The sequence below is a fragment of the Elephas maximus genome, chromosome Y, assembly GCF_024166365.1.
Source record: "Elephas maximus indicus isolate mEleMax1 chromosome Y, mEleMax1 primary haplotype, whole genome shotgun sequence".
In the NCBI taxonomy this organism is placed as follows: Eukaryota; Metazoa; Chordata; class Mammalia; order Proboscidea; family Elephantidae; genus Elephas; species Elephas maximus.
In genome coordinates, this window is record NC_064847.1 from 5,934,902 (window position 1) to 5,959,941 (window position 25,040).

General features: G+C 40.0%; 1 pseudogene; it reads right to left on the reverse strand.

Annotated features, from left to right (window-relative positions):
* The window catches only part of LOC126069847 (BCL-6 corepressor-like), an 82,687-nt pseudogene that overhangs the window by 7,038 nt on the left and 50,609 nt on the right, over nt 1-25,040 (reverse strand).

Sequence of the window (25,040 nt, forward strand, 5' to 3'; positions counted from 1 at the left end):
AAAAGAATCATTTCAGATTATTATGAAAAATTGTACTCTAACAAATTTGAAAACCTAGAAGAAATGGATGAATTCCTGGAAAAACACTACCTACCTAAACTAACACATTCAGAAGTAGAACAATTAAATAGACCCATAACAAAAAAAGAGATTGAAACGGTAATCAAAAAACTCCCAACAAAAAAAAAAGCCCTGGCCCAGATGGCTTCACTGCAGAGTTCTACAAAACTTTCAGAGAAGAGTTAACACCACTACTTCTGAAGGTATTCCAAAGCATAGAAAATGACGGAATACTACCCAACTCATTCTATGAAGCCACCATCTCCCTGATACCAAAACCAGGTAAAGACATTACAAAAAAAGAAAATTATACACCTAGATCCCTCATGAACATAGATGCAAAAATCCTCAACAAAATTCTAGCCAATAGAATCTAACAACACATCAAAAAAATAATTCACCATGATCAAGTGGGATTTATACCAGGTATGCAAGGCGGTTTAATATCAGAAAAACCATTAATGTAATCCATCACATAAATAAAACAAAAGACAAAAACCACATGATCTTATCAACTGATGCAGAAAAGGCATTTGACAAAGTCCAACACCATTTATGATAAAAACTCTTACCAAAATAGGAATTGAAGGAAAATTCCTCAACATAGTAAAGGACATCTATGCAAAGCCAACAGCCAATATGACTCTAAATGGAGAGAACCTGAAATCATTTCCCTTGAGAACGGGAACCAGACAAGGATGCCCTTTATCACCGCTCTTATTCAACATTGTGCTAGAAGTCCTAGCCAGGGCAATTAGGCTAGACAAAGAAATAAAAGGTATCCAGACTGGCAAGGAAGAAGTAAAGTTATCACTATTTGCAGATGACATGATTATATACACAGAAAACTCTACGGAATCCTCCAGAAAACTACTGAAACTAATAGAAGAGTTTGGCAGAGTCTCAGGTTATAAAATAAACATACAAAAATCACTTGGATTCCTCTACATCAACAAAAAGAACACCGCAGAGGAAATAACCAAATCAATACCATTCACAGTAGCCCCCAAGAAGATAAGATACTTAGGAATAAATCTTACCAAGGATGTAAAAAACCTATACAAAGAAAACTACAAAGCTCTACTACAAGAAATTCAAAAGGACATACTTAAGTGGAAAAACATACCTTGCTCATGGATAGGAAGACTTAACATAGTAAAAATGTCTATTCTACCAAAAGCCATCTATACATTTAACGCACTTCCAATCCAAATTCCAGTGTCATATTTTAAGGGGATAGAGAAACAAATCACCAATTTCATATGGAAGGGAAAGAAGCCCCGGATAAGCAAAGCACTACTGAAAAAGAAGAAGAAAGTGGGAGGCCTCACTTTACCTGAGTTCAGAACGTATTATACAGCCAGAGTAGTCAAAACAGCCTGATACTGGTACAACAACAGGCACATAGACCAATGGAACAGAATTGAGAACGCAGACATAGATCCATCCACGTATGAGCAGCTGATATTTGACAAAGGACCAGTGTCAATTAATTGGGGAAAAGAAAGCCTTTTTAACAAATGGTGCTGGCATAACTGGATATCCATTTGCAAAAAAATGAAACAGGACCCATACCTTACACCATGCACAAAAACTAACTCCAAGTGGATCAAAGACCTAAACATAAAGACTAAAAGGATAAAGACCATGGAAGAAAAAATTGGGACAACCCTAGGAGCCCTAATACAAGGCATAAAGAGAATACAAAACATTACCAAAAATGATGAAGAGAAACCCGATAAATGGGAGCTCCTAAAAATCAAACACCTATGCTCATCTAAAGACTTCACCAAAAGAGTAAAAAGACCACCTACAGATTGGGAAAGAATTTTCAGCTATGACATCTCCGACCAGCGCCTGATCTCTAAAATCTACATGATTCTGTCAAAACTCAACCACAAAAAGACAAACAACCCAATCAAAAAGTGGGCAAAGGATATGAACACACATTTCACAAAAGAAGATATTCAGGCAGCCAACAGATACATGAGAAAATGCTCACGATCATTAGCCATTAGAGAAATGCAAATTAAAACTATGATGAGATTCCATCTCACACCGGCAAGGCTGGCATTAATCCAAAAAACACAAAATAATAAATGTTGGAGAGGCTGCGGAGAGATTGGAACTCTCATACACTGCTGGTGGGAATGTAAAATGGTACAACCACTTTGGAAATCTATCTGGTGTTATCTTAAACAGTTAGAAATAGAACTACCACACAACCCTGAAATCCCACTCCTCGGAATATACCCTAGAGATACAAGAGCCTTCATACAAACAGATATATGCACACCCATGTTTATTGCAGCTCTGTTTACAATAGCAAAAAGTTGGAAGGAACCAAGGTGTCCATCAACGGATGAATGGATAAATAAATTGTGGTATATTCACACAATGGAATACTACACATCGATAAAGAACAGTGATGAATCTGTGAAACATTTCATAACATGGAGGAACCTGGAAGGCATTATGCTGAGCGAAATTAGTCAGAGGCAAAGGACAATATTGTATAAGACCACTATTATAAGATCTTGAGTAATAGTAAACCTGAGAAGAACACATACTTTTGTGGTTACGAGGGGGGGAGGGAGGGAGGGTGGGAGAGGGTTTTTTATTGATTAATCAGTAGATAAGAAATGCTTTAGGTGAAGGGAAAGACAACACTCAATACATGGAAGGTCAGCTCAATTGGACTGGACCAAAAGCAAAGAAGTTTCCGGGATAAAATGAATGCTTCAAAGGTCAGCGGAGCAAGGGCGGGGGTCTGGGGAACATGGTTTGTGGGGACTTCTAAGTCAATTGGCAAAATAATTCTATTATGAAATCATTCTGCATCCCACTTTGAAATGTGGCGTCTGGGGTCTTAAATGCTAACAAGCGGCCATCTAAGATGCATCAATTGGTCTCAACCCACCTGGAGCAAAGGAAAATGAAGAACACCAAGGCCACACAACAACTAAGAGCCCAAGAGACAGAAAGGGCCACATAAACCAGAGACCTACATCATCCTGAGACCAGAAGAACTAGTTGGTGTCCGGCCACAATCGATGACTGCCCTGACAGGGAGCACAACAGAGAACTTCTGAGGGAGCAGGAGATCAGTGGGATACAGACCCCAAATTCTCATAAAAAGACCAAACTTAATGGTCTGACTGAGACTAGAGGAATCCCGGCAGCCATGGTCCCCAGACCTTCTGTTGGCACAGGACAGGAACTATCCCCGAAGACAACTCATCAGACATGAAAGGGACTGGTCAGCGGGTGGGAGAGAGACGCTGATGAAGAGTGAGCTAATTATATCAGGTGGACACTTGAGATTGTGTTGGCAACTCTTGTCTTGGGGGGGGATGGGAGGATAGAGAGAGAGAGAAGCCGGCAAAATTGTCACGAAAGGAGAGACTGAAAGGGCTGACTCAAGAGGGGGAGAGCAAGTGGGAGTAGGGACTGAGATGTATGTAAACGTATATGTGACAGACTGATTGGATTGTAAACGTTCACTTGAAGCTTAATAAAAGTTAATTAAAAAAAAAAAGTACTTTAAAAAAATAAAAATAAATAAAATGCTTCACATAATCTCCCTCTATATTGCCCCCCACAAAGCCCTCGTGGCTCAGTAGCAAAGTACTTAGCTGCTAACTAAAAGATCAGTGGTTTGAACTCATCAGCTGCTCTGTGAGAAAAAGACGCGGCAGTCTGCTCCTGTAAACATTACAGCCTTGGAAACTCTATAGGTCTGTTCTACTCTTTCCTATAGGGTCGCTATGAGTGAGAACCTTAATGCAATGGGTTTCTAGATTGTTGGTGGCATAATGGTTAAGTACTACAGCTGCTAACCAAAAGGTTGGCAGTTCAGATCTACCAGGTGCTCCTTGGAAACTCTATGGGGCAGTTATACTCTGACCTATAGGGTCACTATGAGTTGAAATTGACTCAACACCAACGCATTTGGTTTCTTTTTCTTTTTTTGGCCCACCTTACTCTGGGATAAATCAATATATTTTCTTATTATGTTAATAATAGGAACATGACATACTACATTGTTTTGAATTAAGTCGTGTTAAGATATGCTTAAGTCTTAACCCCTGCATTGGTGCTTATGACCTTCCTTGGGATGTAATCAGAGAAGCCATATGAAAGTAGGAGGTATTCTAATCCTAGCCCTTCCTTTTTTTTTTTTAACCTGTTCAATTTTTTTTTTTTAATTGTGCCTTAGGTAAAAGTTTACAGCTCAAGTTAGTTTCTCATACAAAAATTTATATATTATTACGTGAGTCTAGTTGCAATCCCTATATGTGACAGCATACTCCTTTCCACCCTGTGTTTCCTATGTCCATTCAACCAGCTCCAGTCCCTTTCTGCCTTCTCATCCTGCCTCCAGACAGAAGCTGCCCATTTAGTCTCATGTATCTACTTGAACTCAGAAGCACATTCTTCATGAATATTATCTTATGTTTTATAGTCCAGTCCAATCCCTGTCTGAAGAGTTGGTCTTGGGAACAATGCCTGGCTTGGGCTAACAGGAGGTCTGGGGGCCATAACCACTGGGGTCCTTCTAGTCTCAGTCAGACCATCAAGTCTGGTCTTTTTACGGGAATTTGAGATCTGCATCCTATTGCTCTCCTGCTCCTTCAGTGGTTCTCTGTTGTGTTCCCTGTCAGGGCATTCATCGGTTGTGGCTGGGCACCATCTAGTTCTTCTGGTCTCAGGCTGATGGAGTCTCTGGTCTCAGGCTGATGTTGCCCTTTTGTCTCTTGGGCTCATATTTTCCTTGTGGCTTTGTTGTCCTTCATTCCCCTTTGCTCCAGTAGGGATGGGACCAATTCATGCATCTTAGATGGTCACTGCCAAACTTTTAAGACCCCAGACACCACTCACCAAAGTGGCATGCAGAACATTTTCTTAATAAACTTTGTTATGCCAATTGACCTAGATGTCCCCTGAATCCACAGTCTTCAGACCCCCACCCTTGCTCTCTGTCCCTCATAATCCTAGTCCTTTCTAAATACGTATTATAACATAGAAGAATACACATAAAAGCAGAGATTCATGATAGGAAGACAAATCCCATGTGATGATGGAGACAGATGCAGCAAAGGAATGCCAGAGTTTGCCAGCAGGCACCAGAAGCCAGGACAGAGGCAAGAAATCGTTCTTCTCTCAAACTGAAGGGAATCAATATAGTCGAGATCCTGATTCAAAAGTGTGAAAATATAAATTTCTACTCTTTAGAGGCACCCACTTTGTGGTATCTTGTTTGGCAGCTCTAGGAAACAGACACATTGCAACCTACACATTTCGGTAACTAAATGAAACATCTCTATCCTTTCCAATTTTCAAAACATGTCTGTGTCAGCAGCTTGCATTAGAATCACTGTTATTAATCTTACTTCTTTGGGTAAGTTGTGGCATGGTCATTTATTCCACGTTTTATTACCTTGATTAAGGCAGCTTTCAAAAACACGAAAGAGTATTTGCCACCAGAAAATACGTTATTCTACTTCCCTATGAATCGAGCAGAGCACTCTTAGTTTCTAAGAACTGAGGGTATGCAGAGAGTAAGAGTGAACTAACCCAAAGTCCACTTATGAAGAGAGAGTTCCATGTGGTCGGAGTGGGCCACTATTCTTGATACCCCCTATGTAATTCAACTGCTAAACCAAATACTGTGTTCATTCTAGCCCACTCATTGACCCAAGGTAGGTTCTGAAAACCTGTATGCCATTTTGGAACACATCAATCAAAGTGCTCACTCAAGTGCTAACTAGAATGTTCCATATGTGCATCCAGTAAACCTAGTGTTCCATTCTGATAACCCTCCATCAGTGCCCAGTTGCTTTAGGCTAAGGTGGCAGCTCCCTTCCAAAATAAGAGCCAGAAGAGAGAAAGTATGCCCACAATCCTCTGGGCTCCTAGGCCACCTTTCCTGAGCACTGGAATCACAGATACCACATGAAGCTGCTGCTCTTCTAGCAGGCCCTCATTAGCCAGATTTGAGTGGATGGCTGCAAGTTAATGAGTTGTGTGCCCCAGCCGGGGAAAGGCCCTGCCACGTGACTCCGGGATCAGGTCTGAGCGCCACTGACTGCTGTGCACAGATCAGTTTACCTGGATCCCAGTGGATTTATTTGTTCTGACAATCATGGCATTTACCTGGAAACCCTTATGGCTGCTAGGGCTGATTCAAGGGTAAGTCAGCTTTCTTCCTGGAGGATGGCAGTGAAGGCACTAATGCCTGACAGGTCACGCTTTTGTCATGGGCTGTCCTAACTCAACAATGGTGATATCACTATTTACACAGTATTTCCCAGGTTCTCAAATGAGAATGCTATACCACAGTATATCAGGAAGGGAAAATGGGACTGCTCTCATTCGACTCTTGGGGAAATTGAAGCCCAGAGAGTTTAAACCTGAAATTCAAATTAATGAGAAGGATTAGACCTATAACTCACATCTTTTGGTACCTGGTCCACAGGGAGGACTAAAAAAGCCCAGTCATGGGTTCCAGCTTGAGAATTGTAATTCAGCTGTGCTAAGAGGGGATATTACTAGTTACTATCACACAAAGTGCCTGAAAGAGTTAAATGAGTTAATATAGGCTGTATGGACTTGAAAACAACGTACTGTTACTATAAGCTATTATTTTTACCCTCCAACCATATCTGATGGCTTGTTACTCCAGAGTACACAGGGAGACTTGTAGCCAAGCTGGGCAGCCTGCTGCAGGAAACTCTCATTGAAGTTCTTACAGACAACCAGTCTCTGGGCTTCCAGTGGTATAGATTTCAACTGGGTTCTATTTTGAGAGAAAGTTAGGCATGGCATCTGCAAGGATTGGGAAGCTGGTAGAAAATGTTGCAAATGGACAAAGGACTTCTGCTCCTGCTTGGCTGGTAACAAATCATACTCCAAAGTGGGCTCCAGTTGCTTTCTGAACTTCTGGATAGTCACCTGTCACAAAACCAGGTAGTGCACACAGTTAAGACCATGTCTTCAAACACGTGCCTCTACCCAGGTTAGTGGAGTAAAGCACTTTTTTACATTTGTTTTAAGGAGGGTTCAGACATTATATTAGTTCCTAGGGCTGACATTACAAAGAGACTTGAGACAACAGAAATTTATACTTTCATAGTTTCAGAGGCCAGAAATCCAAAATCAATAGTGATCAGTCATAGGTGGACATTCCCAACCCATAACGTGGAATGGGTCCCATTCAAGTCCAAAATCCAGCAAGGCAAATTCCATTAGTTAAAAGGCCTGAGAATAACTTATCTGTGGCTCCATGCTCTGTCTTTTGAGAGCACTGGGGCAGAAGCCACCTTGGTTTCTGCAGCAATCCCACTCTCTGGAACCAAGGAATTGGTAATACCACCCTGGGCTCACAGACTCTGGGCCTGCAGTGGCAACAGCAGCCCCAATGGTCTGAGTCACCTTCAGAGTCATTTTCCTTTTTCTTGAATGGTAACACACATTCACATTGAGCAAGCCTAATTAGCCAGTTTCCTGCCTATAGAATATCAGATCAATAGCCTTCCTTCATGTCATCTGTCTCCTTCAATCCAAACTGGCAAAATTAGTTGATTGGCAAAATCTCTTGTCCCTGTCTCTTCTTATGCTAAGCAAATACTTCTTCAATTTATCTCTTTCATCTCACACTTTACAGTAAGCATTTTGTTTAAAAACCTTCTCGGCTAAAAAGTTCACTGCTTACAAACTAAACTTTCTACAAAATAGTAAAGTATAATTCAGCCAAGTTCTCTGCCACTTTATAACATGGATCACCTTTCCTTAAGAGTCCAAAAATATTTCCTCATTTCCATGAAATCTCACCAAAAGCAGCTTTAATATTCAGATTTCTAGCAGCATTCTGTTCATGATGATACATATATTTTCTAAGATGAAAAAAGCTTTCTCTATAACACTATTCACTTCTTTTTGAACTTCTCAGTTTCTTGTTGTTGTTAGGTGCTGTCAAGTTGGCTCCAACTCATAGCAACCCTAGGTACAACAGAAAAAAATACTGTCTGGTACTGTACCATCCTCATGATCATTGTTATGTTTGAGATCATTGTTGCACCCACCGTGTGAATCCATCTCTCTGAAGGTTTTCTTCTTTTCTGCTGACGCTCCACTTTACCAAGCATGATGTCCAAAAGTACTTAAGATGAAGCCTCATTATCCTTGCTTGTAAGGTGTAACCTGACTGTACTTCTTCCAAGAAAATGTGTGTGCTGGCAGTCCACAGTATATTCAATACTCTTCGGCAACACCATATTTCAAATGCATCAATTCTTCTGGGGTCTTCCTCACTCATTGTTCTATGTTTTGCATGCATATGAGGTGACTGAAACCATCATGGCTTGGATCAGGCACACCTTAGTCCTCAAAGTGACATCTTTGCTTTTTAACACTTAAAAGGTGTTTTTTGCAGCAAATTTGCCCGTTGCAATATGTCATTTGATTTCTTGACAGCTGCTTCCATAGATGCTGATCGTGAATCCAAGTAAAATGAAATCCTTGACAAATTCAGCCTTTTCTCTGTTTATCATGATGTTGCTTATTGGCCCAGTTGGGAGGATTTTTGTTTAAGCTAAGGCGTAATCCATATTGAAGGCTGGGATCTTTGATCTTCATCAGTAAGTGCTTCACAAGTCCTCTTCACTTTCAGCAAGCAAAGTTTGTCATCTGCATACAGTAGGTTGTTCATGAGTGTTCCTCCAATATGCCATTTTTCTTCATACAGCCCACCTTCTTAGATTATTTACTCAGCATACAGGCTGAATAAGTATGGTGAAAGGATACAATCTCCATGAATACCTTTCCTGACTTCAAAACACACAGTATTTCTTTGTTCAGTTCAAATGACTGCCTCCTGGACTATGTATGGGTACTTCATGAGCACAGTAAACTGTTCTGTAATTCCCATTCTTAGCAACGTTATCCACAGTTTGTTATGTCCACATAGTGGAATGCCTTTGCACAGTCGATAAAACACAGGTAAACATCTTTCTGGTATTCTTTGCTTTCAGCCAAGATCCATCTGACATCAGCAATGGTATCCCTGTCTCCACATCTTCTTCTGAATCTGGCCTGAATTTCTGGCAGTTCCCTGTCAATGTACTGCTGCAACCATTTTTGAATTATATTGAGCAAAATTGTATTTGTGTGTAATATTAATGATATTGTTCAATAATTTCCTTATTCTGTTGGATCACCTTTCTTAGGAAGGTATACAAATATGGATTTCTTTCAGTTGGTTGACCTGGTCTTCCAAATTTCTTGGCACAGATAAGTGAGCACCTTGAGCACTGCATCTGTTTGTCGAGACATCTCAGTTGGTACTCTGTCAATTCCTGAAGGCTTGTTTTTGCCAGTGCCTTCAGTGAGCTTGGACTTCTTCCTCAGTACCATTGATTCTTGATCATATGCTACCTCCTGAAATGGTTGACATCTTATCATTTTTCTTGGTTACAGTGATTCCTTCCATCTTGTTTTGAGTGTTTTCCTGTCTTTTGGTTTTCTAATTTCAGGTAGTTCATGTTTCATTATAATATTTTACTTTGTCTTCTTGAGCCTCCCTTTGAAATCTTCTATTCAGCTCTTTGACTTCATTATGTCTTCTGTTCACTTTAACTACTCCATGTTCAAGAGCAAGATACAGAACCTCTTCTGGCATCTGTTTTGGTCTCTTCTCTCCTGTTTTTAATGACTCTTGCTTTCTTCATGTATGATGCCCTTGATCTCATTCCACATCTTATCTGGTCTTTGGTCACTAGTGTTCGATGCATCAAATCTATTCTTGAGATGGTCTCTTATTTCAGGTGGGATATGCTCAATGGCATATTTTGGCTCTCATGGACTTTTTAAAGTTTTGTCAGCTTCAGACTGAATATGCATGTGACAGCTGATGCTCTCTTCCACAGTCAGCCCCAGGCCTTGTTCAGACTAATGATATCCTGCTTTTCCATCCTTTCTTTCCACAAATGTAGTTGATGTGATTCCTGTGTGTTCTTCTGGCGAGGTCCACACGTATAGTCACCACTATGTTATTGATAAAAGGTATTTGCAATGAAAAAGTCATCAGTGTTGCAAAATTCTACCATGGCATCTTTCTATAATCAAGGCCATGCTTTCTTTTTTCCAACTTTTGCATTCCAGTCACGAGTACTTATCAATACATCTTGATTACATGTTTGATCAATTTCAGACTGCAGAAGAAGCTGGAAAAAATCTTCAATTCCTTCATCTTTGGCCTTTAGTGGTTACTGTGTAAATCTGAACGATAGTCATATTAACTAGTCTTCCTTGTAGGCTTATGGATATTATTCTATCACTGACTGCACTGTACTTCAGGACAGATCCTGAAATGTTCTTGTTGATGAGGAATACAAGCAACATCATTCTTCAATTTCTCATTCCTGGCATAGCAGATCATATGATTGTCTGATTTAAAATGGCCAATGCTAGTCCATTTCACCTCGCTAATGCCTAGGGTATACATCTTTATGTGTTCCATTTCATTTTTGATGCTTTCCAATTTTCTGAGATTCATACTTTGTACATTCCATGTTCCTAGTATTAATGGATGTTTACAGCTGTTTCTTCTTCTTTTCAGTTGCACCTCATCAGCAAATCAAGGCCCTGAAAGCTTGACTCCATCCACGTCACTAAAGTTGACTCTACTTCCAACCTGAAGGGTTGATCTTCCAGCACTATACCAGACAATGTTCATAAGGTTTTCGCTGGCCAATTTTTCACAGGAAAAAGAAGTAGTCCTTCTTCCTAGTCTGTCTTAGTCTGGAAGCTCTTCTGAAACCTGTCCATGATGGGCGATCCTGCTGATACTTATAATACTGGTGGCATAGCTTCCAGCATCATAGCAACACATACACCACCATAGTACGACAAACTGACAGAACTTCTCAGTGCTACTATAACAGAAATGCCACATGTGATTAACTTTAGTGAACAGAAATGTATTTTCTCAGTTTTGGATGTCGGAAGTCTGAATTCAGGGAGTCAGTTTGAGGGGAAGGCTGTCTCTGTCTGCTCTGGGAGAAGATCCTTGTCTCTTTCCAGTTTATTCCTTGGTTCCTCAGTGATGTCCATGTGGCAGCTACCTTTTCTCCATTTGTGCTTCATTGCTTCTGTGACTAAATTTCTCCTTTTATGTCTCAAAACTGATTGGCTTAAAACAACACACTCTACGCTGATACAGTCTGATTAACATTATAAAGAAAACTATTGTCAAATAGGATTACATCCACAAGTATAGGGGTTAGGATTTACCACATACCTTTTCGGGGAACATAACTCAATCCATAACAGAACACTTATCAGAACTGACTTTAATGTCCATATTCTGACTGTCTCTTAAATATTGTGTATGTTTTTACTATCAAGAAACTCTAACATCTTGCAGTCTCTATCCACTATCCAATTCTATTTCTACATTTTTAGGTATTTGGCTTGTTGCAGCAAGTCTCCAATCTCTATGTTTTCATATGGTCATCGTTCTTCAGTGTCTATATTTTCTCTCGTCTTCTTATAAGCACACTGGTCGTACTGGATTATGGTCCACTGTACTCTAGTACCACAACCTGTCTCTTTGTTTACCTGTGTTCTATGATTATACAAAGGCTTTCAACTGTGTGGATCATAACAAATTATGGATAATGTTGTGAAGAATAGGAATTCCAGAACACTTAACTGTGCTTATGAGAAACCTATACATAGACCAAAAGGCAGTTGTTCAAACAGAACAAGGGAACAATGCGTGATTTTAAATCAGAAAAAGCATGTGGTAGGATTGTATCCTCCATCATTCTTATTCAACATGTATGCTGACCATATAACAGAAGACGCTGGAATATATGACAAAGAAAGTGGCACCAGGATTGGAGGAAGACTCATTAGCAACCTGCAATATGAAGATGACACTACCTTGCTTGCAGAAAATGAAGACAACCTGAAGCACTTACTGGTGAAGATCAATGACTGCAGCCTTCCTTATGGATTACACCTCAACATAAGGAAAACAAAAATTCTCACAACTGGACCAATAAGCAACACAATGAAAAAGAGAAAACCCTAAAGTTGTCAAGGATTTCATTTTACTTGAATCCACAATCAATGCCATGTCTGTGGAAACAGCAGTCAAGAAATCAAATGAGGATGTATTGCATTAGGCAAATCTTTTGCAAAAAACTCTCTAAAGTGTTGAAAAGTAAAGATGCGCCTAACGCGCACCTGACCTAGGTATTTTCAATTGTCTCATATGCATGGGTAAGTTGAACAATGAGAAAGAAAGACTGAAGAAGAACTGACGTCTTTGAATTGTGGTGTTGTTGAAGAACACTGAATATGTCATGGACAGCAAGAACAATGAACAAATCCACCTTGGAAGAAGTACAAACGGAATGCTCCTTAGAAGCAAGGATAGCTAAACTTTGTCTCACATGCTTTTGACATGTTATCAGGAGGGATCAGTCCCTGAAGAACATCATTCTTGTTAAAATAGAGACTTAGCAAAAAAGAGGAAGACCTTTAATGAGATAGACTTACCCAGTGGCTGCAACAACAAGCTCAAACATAGCAAGGATTGTGAAGACAGTGCAGAACCAGGCAGTGTTTTGTTCTTTTGTACGTGGAGTTGCCATGAGTAGGAGACACACTGACAGCACTAACAATCTAACAACTACTCATCTTAACTAACTATTTTTGCAACAACATTATTTCTAAATAAGGCCATGTTCTAAGGTTCCAGGAAGAATATAAATTTTGGAGGGACACTATCCAACCTAGTACAGTCATCAAAGGAGGTGTTTCACTGATTAAGAAATGGGGTTTCAAGCTTACTAGTTTAAAGCTTCATCAACCTCCCCCTTAAGAAGAAATGCATGTCTAAGACCTGGGAATGAAGTTTAGAGGAGGCATCCAGAGAAAGGAAATCTATCCTTGAGAAGCAGTGGAAAGTGGTTGAGGGTAGCACAGGCTGCTGATGGACTTGCACAGGTGCAAGTGGTGGAAAAGTAAAAAGTACGTTGCCATCAGCATTATTCATATAGTTGCTCCTGTCAGCAACAACTCCAGCCTCAATTCCTGGGGTATCAAGTGCTTGGTTTTGCACAGTCTCTTCCTAGATGGCTTACCACTGGTGTTGGTATATTTCCGCAGCAGGTAGGCAGCCTGACAATTCTCGTCTTCTTGCATGCATAGCACATCTCTCTTCTGGCTTTCTTTAATTTTCTGGTGTTTATTAGGCAGCCTCGAGGCTGGCGTACATGTTGGCTGGGTCTCCTTTTTTGCTGTTTGCATTGGTGGATGAAAGGCTCTTCATGAGCAGAGAGCTGGAGAACACAGGCAAGTCTAAATATGGAGGGGCAGGTGAATAGGAGGAAGGGGGGAGAGAAGACACAGGTGTTACAATTGCAGCTGGTGCAGAAAGAAAAGTCCACTGTTAACACTGATCACTGAAATGGCTTCAGTGTTTAAAGATATATCCATTGTTTTCAAAGCATTAATATTTTAATTATCCTATATTCCAACAGCAAATATGTTAATCAACAAAACACCAAGCAGCAAGTTTCTTCAAAGCACCCAGACAAGAGGGCAAAAGCCAGCTCTTTCCACTCTCCATCTCCTACCTGCTGGGACAGGTACAGGACCTTCCAAAGGCAAGCTATTCTACATATTCAGAACCCAGTCAGGAGACAGGAGACAGCCCAAGGCTATCATGAGGCTGCAATGAGAACACTGGCAAGCTTCTGTGGCCACCTGAACCCCTCTTCTGGCTGGGTGAGGAAGTTGAGGAATTCAAGCTCCCCTTTGTCTACTGCACTCCTCACCGTAGGCTCAGAAGGAAGTGGGGAAGGCATGCTTAGTAGGGGAGCAGTCTCACATACCTTGTTCATTGCTGTTGGGTTTGAGGGACTCTTCTGACCAGCTTCTGCTTCTACTGCCATTGGCCTCCAATGTTTCCCTGCCTGTTCTCTCTGTAGTAGTGTTATGCCTTTGGGAGGTGACCTCAGGCTGCACTGACCTGTTAATTCATATCTAACTTTCTGGTTAGGCTTGCTGTCTACCACTGACATCTGCTGCTTCCACTGTTCTTGAAGGCACAGGTCATGATCCATTTTAGGATGCAGCCCTCTTAGTTCAATGTACACCTTTACATTGATCAGCTCAGTATAAAGTGGGTCTTCTAAGCTGTTAGAGGAACTACTTGTTATTTGTCTCTCAGATCACTCAACTAGTAGAAAAATGGAAAAATAACTACATATTAAAGTGCCCTCAGGGAACAAACTGTCTTAGATGTCACTGATATGGGAGTAAAGGAAGGGGGACGGGTATAATCATTGTCTGCTTTAGCATGTCTTGACAGGCAGGCTTATTTGGCTTTGGCCATCTTTGGGCTTCAGCTCTTGCATCTGGCTTTGAGGGGAATAGAATCACTCCACCCCTCCTACCTTTACATTTCCCTCACCAATGAGGTATGTGGAGGCAGTGCCCTGCATCTAGGGTGGACAGTGTACCTCACATCCACACCTACATACCTATCCACCTCTGGCCACATGCATCGTCCCCCCTACCCCCCAGAAGGCAGCTGAAATGCAACAAGCTCACCTTTAGAGACTGCTCTTTGCTTCACTTTCAGCACAGTTGCCTCAGTTTGGCTTCCATCACTGAGGGCTTTGTGTTTTCTATCTTTCCAGAAAATGAACTTGTGGGATGTGTCCACAGCTGCCTGGTCAGCAAGCTGCCTCTCCATGAAGTACCTCTGTCCTCCTGGGCTGCAACAGGATTGAGTTTGTTCCCAGCACTACACTTGCCTTGGGGGAAGGAAGACATTACATAAATGAAGAGCCAAAAGGTCAGCACAAGAAGGAAGGATTTGAGGAACAGATAAGACCACTATAGCTAAGGTAATCTGCTATTAACGTAAAACTAATATATTGATATCTGCCTTCCCTGGAGTTCTTCTACATTTGAGGCACAAAATCCTCAGAAACAGAATTCTCCAAAGAAAGGACACCCAGAAATCAGGAAATAAATTAGAAAGCAGAGTCTTATGCTGAAACTACACAGCACAAATGACCTATCTCTTATACTCTATAGACTCATAACTTTCTCTTTTTATCTTTGGAGGTAGGAGAGAACCAAGAAAAAGAAATGGAGTATTAACACTACCTTACTTTTTAAAGCACATAGTACTTTGGCAGCAAGATCCACCCAGTTCAGAACTGACCTAAAATTGTCTCTGGAAGCACTTGCTCTGATCATTATTTTTAAAGAATTGGAAAGCTAACAAAATAAGGAGACCAAACATGCCCACAATGTCCTGTATAGAAGGAATAATATCAATATTCATTTGGGTCAACAGGAGAGAAGAAGAAAGAGCAATAGGAAACTGAGTGACTAAATTAAGTTCAAGTCTTTGATGGGCAAAGTGATCGTCTCTCCTGGAGGACTCTAAGCTACACAGCCAAAAGTGTCACAATCCGTAAGGAAACCCTGGTGGCATAGTGGTTAAGTGCTATAGCAGCTAACCAAAAGGTCGGCAGTTTGTATCCAACAGATGGTTCTTTGAAACTCTCTGGGGCAGTTCTACTCTGTATTACAGGGTCACTATGAGTTGGAATTGACTCGTGGGCAATGGGAATGCGCAATCTGTAAGACAAGCAGGAAGACACAGAGAACCTGGGTAGAGTAAGGGTGCTGGGAAGAAGGTCCTAGGAAAGCTAAAGGAAAGGTTTTCTAGCACATGTACAAGTTTAGAGAATTTCAAAGAATTTAATCTGATCCCTGCATCTGTCTTCTTTCTCACACATGTGGAGACAAAAGTATACCACTAAAACCAAGGGGCTGCCCCATTTATTGTTCAAAAAAGTGGAAGGCCCTCTGGTCCAGAAAAGGAAAGCCTGCCAAGACTACAGGTCCTCAGGGACACTGGGACACCCATAGGGATATGAGTCACCTTGCTGGGCAGGATGAATTTCCAACCATATGAACTGGGTAAGCTAGACACCATGATTCAGTGACTCAGAAGGTCAGGCTCACCTTTTACAGATGCCACTTTAACTGTGAGATACACTTGCAACTACACAGGCATTGAAGAATATGACCAAAGCAGGACTTTCCTCATGATAGTGTCCTAACACAAAGCCCAGCAGCAGCAAAAAATACAAAGAATCTCCTATATGGCTCATTTATCCTTACAAGACCATGCTAGGAAGAAGAGTAACAGTCTAAGCCATGGACAGATGAAGCGAAGAAGAAAGACTATAAATTTTCATTTCATCATTTCCTTAACCATTCTAGCAATAACAGCACCACTCTAATACTAACCAAAGCGAGCATACTACACATTCTTCTCCAATGCATGGAGATCATTACCAAGGTTAGGTCATGTGTTAGGTTACAAAAGAAAGGTTCAATTTAAAAAGACTGAAAGCAGAGGGCAGAGCCAAGATGGCGGAATAGACAGCCGCTTCTGTTGAACCCTCTTTATAACACAGACCCAAAAAAACAAGTGAAAGGAGTATATTTGTGACAAGCTGGGAGCCCTGAGCATCAAAGGCAAGCTTAGACAATGAACTGAGGGGCAGGCGGAGGAAGAGTCCGTTCAGAAAAGGAGAGGAGTTACCGGACCTGAATGCGGGGAGCCCTCAGAAACCATTCCCTGAGTGGCTGCGGCAGCGACAGCGGTGGCAGGCTGGTACTAGCCTTCTGCTGCAGTTTCCTCAGGCAAAACAGCAGCCACACAGCCCACTCACACTTCTGGAACCTGAGGAGAACGGTGTTCTTGGCAAAAGCTAATTACTTGCATATATTTTACCACGCCCCCCCCCGCCCCCGGCCCCAAGCCAGCTTCAGCAGCTGAATCCCTGGGCCTGAGGTAGACCCTGGTGACAACCTAGGGCCATCCTCCCAACCTTGGGGATGGAAAAAATTTGCAACTGGGGGGAAAAGATTATTTGCTAGCTCCATTAACTGGGGGAGCTCAGGAGAGAAGCAGCTCCTGTCCAGCCATAAACTGTCCATGGAACTTGAGCAACATTCCCTTCTGCATGGACCTGTGTGGGCCTATTTTGGGAGAATAGGCCCTTGTTGGCAAAATCTAACCATTTCAGCTGTGTGGTGGAGAGGTGGAGGTTTGACATTTGACATTGCTTTGCCTATTAAACAAGGTCCTCACCTACCCACAACAGGGACCTAAGGACTGGTAGCTCCACTTAGGTCACCCAGCCACCCACGACAGGGGTCCAAAGATAACTGGTACTTCCCAGTCCTTACAACCAAAAACTTTGGGTGGCAATGGTCCCTCTGCAGAACCCACTCAACAGCATGCTTTAGGGAACAGAGACACGTATCCCTCAAAAACCCTTGGGGGTCGGTTCTCAGCCCCCTGCCTTGTTCAGAGCATGACTCCCTGCTGCAATCAGATACCGGTATATACGCCAATCACCCCTGCACTTCTAAGACTGTAGGACAGAGCCTGTACCACGCACTTCATGATCAGCTACCTGGAAACCTGAGCTGAGTTCATACAAGAAAACTGAATGGACTTCTAGACTGATATACTTGATAACAGCTCTAGCCAGCTGGGGACAGGACACCAGAGCTCCAAAGGCAAAGATAATCAAGTTAGCTCACTCAAGCAATGCATAGGGGTATACCAAAACAAAACAAAGCAAGCAGCTATGACACAGTAAGCAAGCATAAACTAATACAGTAACTTATAGATGGCTCAGAAACAACAGTCAATATCAAGTCACATAAAGAAACAAACCATGATCACCTCAACAGGCTCTCAAAACAAAGAATCCAGGGATCTTTTAGATGAAAGTACATTCCTGGAATTACCAGATGCAGAATACAAAAGTTTAATATATAGAACTCTTCAAGACATCAGGAAGGAAATTTGGCAAGGAACACACAGATAAATCACCTGAAGAAATTAGAAAGATTATTCAGGAACATAATGAAAAGTTCAATAAACTGGAAAAATCCATAGACAGCAATCAGAAATTCAGAAGATTAACAATAGAATTACAGAATTAGATAACTCAATAGAAAGTCAGAGGAGCAGAATTGAGCAAGTAGAAGCTAGAATTTCTGAACTCGAAGGTAAATCACTTGGCACTAATGTATTTGAATAAAAATCAGATAAAAGAATTAAAAAAAAAAATGAAGAAACCATAAGAATTATGTGAGACTCTACCAAGAGAAATAGCCTACGAGTGATTGGGGTACCAGAGCAGGGAGAGATAACAGAAAATACAGAGAAAATTGTTGAAGATTTATTGGCAGAAAACTACCCTGATATTGTGAAAGATGAGAAGACATCTATCCAAGATGCTCATCAAACTCCACATAAGGTAGATGTTAAAAGAAAGTCGCCAAGACTTATAATCAAGCTTGCCAAAACCAAAGATAAACAATTATAAGAGCAACAAAGGATAAAAGAAAAGTCACCTACAAAGGAGTGCCAATAAGAATAAGCTCAGACTTCTCAGCAGAAACCATGGAGGCAATAAGGCAATGGGATGACATATTTAAAAATTTGAAGGAAAAAAATTGCCTGCCAAGAATCATATACCCATTAAAACTGTCTCTTAAATATGAAGGTGAAATTAAGATATTTCCAGATAAACACAAGTTCAGCGAATTCGTAAAAACCAAAACAAAACTACAAGAAATACTAAACGGAGTTCTTTGGTTAGGAAATCAATAATATCGGATATCAACCCAAGACTAGAACACTGGGCAGAACAACCAGAAGTCAACCCAGACAGGGAACTCAAAAAAAACAAAGCAAGATTATAAAAAAAAAAAAAAGCCCAACACAGGTAACAGTGATGTTTTTATATAAGACAACATTACAGTAATAAAGAGGGGCTAAGAAATGTAATCATACACCTTCCATACGGAGAGGAAGATAAAGCGACACAAAGAAATAAAAGGTTTAAATTTAGAAAAATAGGGATAAATGGTAAGGCAACCACAAAGGAGACAAACTATCCTACTCTTCAAAATAAAATACAAGGGAAAAATACAGACTCAGCAGAAACAAAATCAACAACAAATATGGGGAAAGGACAATATATAGAGAAAATCTACTCAGTACATAAAATCAAGTGGGAAAAAGAAACTGTCAACACACAAAAAAAGACATCAAGATGATAGCACTGAATTCATACCTATCCATAATTACCCTGAATGTAAATGGACTCAATGCACCAATAAAGAGGCAGAGACTGGCAGAATGGATTAAAAAACAGGATCCATCTATATGCTGCCTACAAGAGAGACAGCTTAGACACAGAGACACAAACTAAAACTCAAAGGATGGAAAAAAAATATATCAAGGAAACAATAAGCGAAAAAGAGCAGGAGTGGCATTATTAATTTCTGACATAAAAAACTTTAAAGTTAAATCCATCAGAAAGGATAAGGAAGGACACTATATAATGATTAAAGGGACAATACACCAGAAGCTAGAACGATATTAAATATTTACGCACCCAATGACAGGGCAGCAGGATACATAAAACAAAGTCTATCAGCATTGAAAAGTGAGATGGACCACTCCACAAATAATAGTAGGAGACTTCAGCACACCAATTTGGTGAAGGACAGGACATCCAGAAAGAAGCTCAATAAAGACACAGAAGATCTAAAGGCCACAACCAACCAGCTCTACCTTGTAGACATGTACAGAACGCTCCACCCAAAAGCAACCAAGTATACTTTCTTTTCTAGTGCACATGGAACATTCTCTAGAATAGACCACATATTAGGTCATAAAGCAAGCCTTAGCAGAATCCAAAACACTGAAATATTACAAAGCACATTCTCTGACCATAAGGCCACAAAAGTGGAAATCAATACCAGGAAAAGTAGGGAAAAGAAATCAAACACTTGGAAACTGAACAATACCCTGCTCCAAAAGGAATGGATTATAGAAAACCTTATGGATGGAGTAAAGAAATTCAGAGAATTCAACGAGAATGAAAACACTTCCTATCAGAATCTTTGGGACACAGCGAAAGTGGTGCTCAGAGGCCAAATTGTATCAATAAATGCACACATCCAAAAAGAAGAAAGGGCCAAAATCAAAGAACTATCCCTACAACTTGAACAAATAGAAAGAGAGCAACAAAAGAAACCCACAGGCACCAGAAGAAAACAAATAACAAAAATTAGAGCTGAACTAAATGAAATAGAAAACAGAAAAACAATTGAAAGCATTAACAAGACCAAAACCTGTTTTTTTGAGAAAATCAACAAAATTGACAAGCCACTGGCCAAAGTGACAAAAGAAAAACAGGAGACAAAGCAAATAACCCAAATAAGAAATGAGATGGGCAATATTACAAGAGACCCAACTGAAATTAAAAAAAAAAATCATATAGATTAGTACGAAAAACTATACTCAAATTTGAAAACCTGGAAGAAATGGATGAATTCCTAGAAACTCACTACCTACCTAAAGTAACACAAATGGAGGTAGAACAACTAAATAGACCTGCAACAAAAGAAGAGATCGAAAAGGTAATTAAAAAACTTCCAGCAAAAAAAAGCCCTGGTCCGGATGGTTTCACGGCAGAGTTCTACCAAACTTTCAGAGAAGAGTTAACACCACTACTACTAAAGGTATTTCAGAGCATAGAAAAGAATGAAATACTACCAAACTCATTCTATGAAGCCACCATATCCCTGACACCAAAACCAGGTAAAGACACCACAAGAAAAGAAAAATTATAGACCTATATAGCCTATGAATGTAGATGCAAAAATCCTCCACAAAATTCTAGCCCATAGAATTCAACAACATATCAAAAAAATAATTCACCATGACCAAGTTGGATTCATACCAGGTATGCAGGGATGGTTCAACATTAGAAAAAAAATTAATGGAATCCACCACATAAATAAAACAAAAGACAAGAATCACAAGATTTTATCAATTGATGCTCAAAAGGCATTTGACAAAGTTCAAAAATCATTCGTGATAAAAACTCTCAGCAAAATAGAAATAGAAGGAAAATTCCTCAACATAATAAAGGGCATTTATACAAAGTCAACAGCCAACATCACCCTAAATGGAGAGAGCCTGAAAACATTCCCATTGAGATCGGGAACCAGACAAGGACGCCCTTAATCACCACTCCTATTCAGCATTGTACTGGAAGTCCAAGCCAGAGCAATTACTCTAGATAAAGAAATAAAGGGCAGCCAGATTGGCAGGAAAGAAGTAAAAGTATCTCTATTTGCAGATGACATGATCTTATACACATAAAACCCTAAGGAACCCTCCAGAAAAGTACTGAAACTAATAGAAGAGTTCAACAGAGTATTGGAATACAAAATAAACATACAAAAATCAGTTGCATTCCTCTACACCAACAAAAAGAACATCGAAGAGGAAATCACCAAATCAATACCATTTACAGTAGCCCCCAAGAAGATACAATAGCCTAAGAATATACAATACGTAGGAATAAATCTTACCAGAGATGTAAAAGACTTATACAAAGAAACTACAGTACACTTCTGCAAGAAACCAAAAGACAGTTAGATAAATGGAAGAACATACCTTGCTTGTGGATAGGAAGATGTAACATTATAAAAATGTCTATTCTACCAAAAGCGATCTATACGTTTAATGCAATTCTGATCCAAATTCCAAAGACATTCTTTAATGATATGCAGAAACAAGTCACCAGTTTCATATGGAAGGGAAAGAGGCCCTGGATAAATAAGACATTACTGAAAAAGAAGAACAAAGTGGGAGGCCTTACTCTACCTGATTTTAGAGCCTATTATACTGCCACAGTAGTCCAAACAGCCTGGTAGTAGTACAACAACAGATGCATGAACCAATGGAACAGAATTGAGAATCCAGACATAAATCCATCCACATATGAGCAGTTGATATTTGACAAAGGCCCAAAAACAGTTAAGTGGGGAAAAGACAGTCTTTGTAACAAATGGTGCTGGCATAACTGGATATCCATCTGCAAAAAAATGAAATAAGACCCATACCTCACTCCATGCACAAAAACTAACCAAAATGGATCAAGGACCTAAATATAAAAATTGAAATGATAAAGATCATGGAAGAAAAAATAGGGACAATGTTAGGACCCCTAATACATGGCATAAACAATATACAAAATATTATAAAGAATGCAGAAGAAACACTAGATAACCAGGAGCTCGTAACAAACACCCATGCTCACCGAAAGACTTCACTAAAAGAGTAGAAAGACTACCTACAGACTGGGAAAAAGTTTTTAGCTATGACATTTCTGATCAGTGCCTGATCTCTAAAAACTACATGATACTGCAAAAACTCAACTGCAAAAAGACAAATAACCCAATTAAAAAATGGGCAAAAGATATGAATAGACACTTCACTAAAGAAGACAATCAGGTAGGTAACAGATACATAAGGAAATGTTCATGATCATTAGCCATTAGAGAAATGCAGATCAAAACTACAATGAGATTTCATCTCACCCCAACAAGGCTGGCATTAATCCAAAACACACAAAATAATAAATGTTGGAGAGGCTGTGGAGAGATTGGAACACTTCTACACTGCTGGTGGGAATGTAAAATGGTACAACCACTTTGGAAATCGATTTCGTGCTTCATTAAAAAGCTAGAAATAGAACTACCATAAGATCCAGCAATCCCCCTCCTTGGAATATATCCTAGAGAAATAATAGCCTTTACACAAACAGATTTATGCACGCCAATGTTTATTGCAGCACTGTTTACAACAGCAAAAAGATGGAACCAACCAAGGTGCCCATCAATGGATGAATACATAAATAAATTATGGTATATTCACACAATGGAATACTATGCATCAATAAAGAACAGTGAGGAATCTGTGAAACATTTCATAACATGATGAACCTGGAAGGCATTATGCTGAGTGAAATTAGTTGCAAAAGGACAAATATTGTATAAGACCACTATTATAAGAACTTGAGAAATAGTTTAAACTGAGAAGAAAACATTCTTTTGTGGTTACGAGAGGGGTGCAGGACAGAGAGTAGGAGAGGGGCATTCACTAATTAGATGGTAGATAAGAACTACTTTAAGTGAAGGGAAAGACAACACACAATACAGGGGAGGTCAGCACAATTGGACTAAACCAAAGCAGTTTCCTGAATAAACTGAATGCTTCGAAGTCCAGCGTAGCATGGTATGGGGTCTGGGGACCATGGTTTCAGGGGACATCTTAGTCAACTGGCATAATAAAATCTATTAACAAAACATTCTGCATCCTACTTTGAAGAGTGGTGACTGGGCTCTTAAATGCTAGAAAGCGGCCATCTAAGATGCATCAATTGGTCTTAACCCACCCGAATCAAAGGAGAATGAAGAACACCAAGGACGCAAGGCGATTACGAACCCAAGAGTCAGAAAGAGCCACATGAACCAGCAACTACATCATCCTGAGACCGGAAGAACTAGATGGTGCCCAGCTACAACCAATGACTGCCCTGACAGGGAACATAACAGAGAACCCCTGAGGGAGCTGGAGAGCAGTGGGATGCAGACCCCAAATTCTCATAAGACCAGACTTAATGGTCTGAATGAGTCTAGAAGGACCCCCGTGGCCATGGCCCCCAGACCTTCTGTTGGCCCAGGACAGGAACCATTCCTGAAGCCAACTCTTCAGACATGGATTGGACTGGACAATGTGTTGGAGAGGGATGCTGATGAGGAGTGAGCTTTTTAGATCAGGTGGACACTTGAGACTATGTTGGCATCTCCTGTCTGGAGGGGAGACATGAGGGTGGAGGGGGTTAGAAGCTGGCGAAATGGACACGAAAAGAGAGAGTGGAGGGAGAGAGCAGACTGTCTCATTAGGGGGAAAGTAATTGGGAGTGTGTAGCAAGGCGTATACGGGTTTTTGTATGAGAGACTGACTTGATTTGTAAACTTTCAGTTAAAGCAAGATAAAAATTATTAAAAAAAAAAAAACTGAAAAGAACGTATCCTCTCTGACCAGAACAGAATGAAACAAATAATAACAGAAGGAAAACTGGAAGATATACAAATAAGTGGGTATTAAACAATATACTATTAAGCAAACAATGGGCCAAGAAAGAAATCAAAAGAGAAATTAAAAAGTACTTGAAGAAGAATGAAAATGAAATCACAACATACCAACTTTATGGGATGCAGTAAAGGCAGTACTAAAAGAAAAGTTTATAGGGGTAAATGCTTACATTAAAAAAGACAAAAAGAAAACTTCAAATCAATAGCCTAACTCTATGATTTGAGAAATTTAAAATAAAATTAAAGCAAACTTAGTCCAAAGCTACCAGAAGAAAGGAAATAAGGTAAGAGCAGAAGTAAATGTAATAGAAAAGGAAATACAATAGAATCAACAAAACCAGAAGCTGGCTCTTTGAAAAGATCAAACAGTTAACAAGGCATTATTAAAACTGACAGAGAAAAAGAGAGAAGGTCTGCATACCTATGGATTATAAAAGAACTCTACGAACAACTGTACACCAGCAAATTAGATAGCCTAGCAGCTCTACTCTGTCCTATAAGGTTTCTATGAGTCAGAACTGGCTTAACAGAACATAACAACAGCACAACAGGTGAAATGTAAAAATTTCTAGACAAACGAATTACTTAAACTGAGTCAAAAACAAATATCAGATCTAAACAGAAACACAAAATGTAAAGAAATTAAATCAGTTACCAAAAATCTCACAACAAAAAAAGTCCTGGAGCACATGGTTTCCCTAGGAAATTATACAGAAGATTTATAGAAATGGCATTAATACTTCTCAAACTATTCCAAAAAATTGATGGGATGGGAACATTTCCTATCTCATTCAATGAGCTAGCATTATTCTAATACCGAGACGACACCACACAAAAAATAAATAAATAAGAAAACTACATATCCAAATCCCTTACGAATATATATTCAG